Below are 738 nucleotides of genomic sequence, written 5' to 3'. Positions count from 1 at the left end.
GGGGGGGGCTGCGGGCGGGGCACCCTATGCCGCCTGAGCTCAGCCCATGGCGGCCGGGGCCATGTGGCACCCTGTCTGTAACCCAAGACATGCAAGCCTGGCGGTAGAGGTGTCCCTCGGCGCCCCAAAGAGCCTCGGGTATCACGGGAGGAAAGGCGATTTCTTTCTCAAAGCTGACAACCTGTTTGGATTCCGTCCCCACTTCTGTCTCCATCTGGTCTCCTCCAACGACAGAATGGGCTGGTATGTTGGGCCGGTCGATTGCTTCATGGATAAAATCTTTGCGACGCGGTGCTCCATTCGCATTGCGAAGGATTTTGCCACTTTCGCAAGCAGCCTACGAGGGAATCTCTTCGCCGCTCTTCGCATGTTGCAATGTTTAGGGTATTCCCCTTGAGCTAAACGGGATCCAAATAAGGACAGCAATGCTTACTCCTGAACCCTTTATTCCTCCAGGGCGCTGAATGGCTTCGATAAATAGATAAATAAATGCACCGGAAGTCATCGAATAAAATACGTAGTTTGCGTATTCCAATTTGCACGGCATAAAAGCATCGTGTCCTTTTTCCAAAACACGATTAGCGGTTTAAAGGTTATACCCAGCCAGAAATGAAAATTTCTTCGACGTCGATTCGATGTCGATTCGACCTCGACACCTCGATTTGAGTGCAAAAATTGCGTTTTTCGAGCAACGTCGACGTCGATTCGACGTCGATCGAATTTCATTTCTGGCTGGGA

Source organism: Frankliniella occidentalis, unplaced genomic scaffold (assembly GCF_000697945.3).
Source record: "Frankliniella occidentalis isolate FOCC.00 unplaced genomic scaffold, Focc_3.1 Scaffold64, whole genome shotgun sequence".
NCBI classification, from domain to species: domain Eukaryota; kingdom Metazoa; phylum Arthropoda; class Insecta; order Thysanoptera; family Thripidae; genus Frankliniella; species Frankliniella occidentalis.
The sequence above is the reverse complement of the archived record's forward strand: the minus strand, read 5'-3'. Positions refer to the sequence as shown.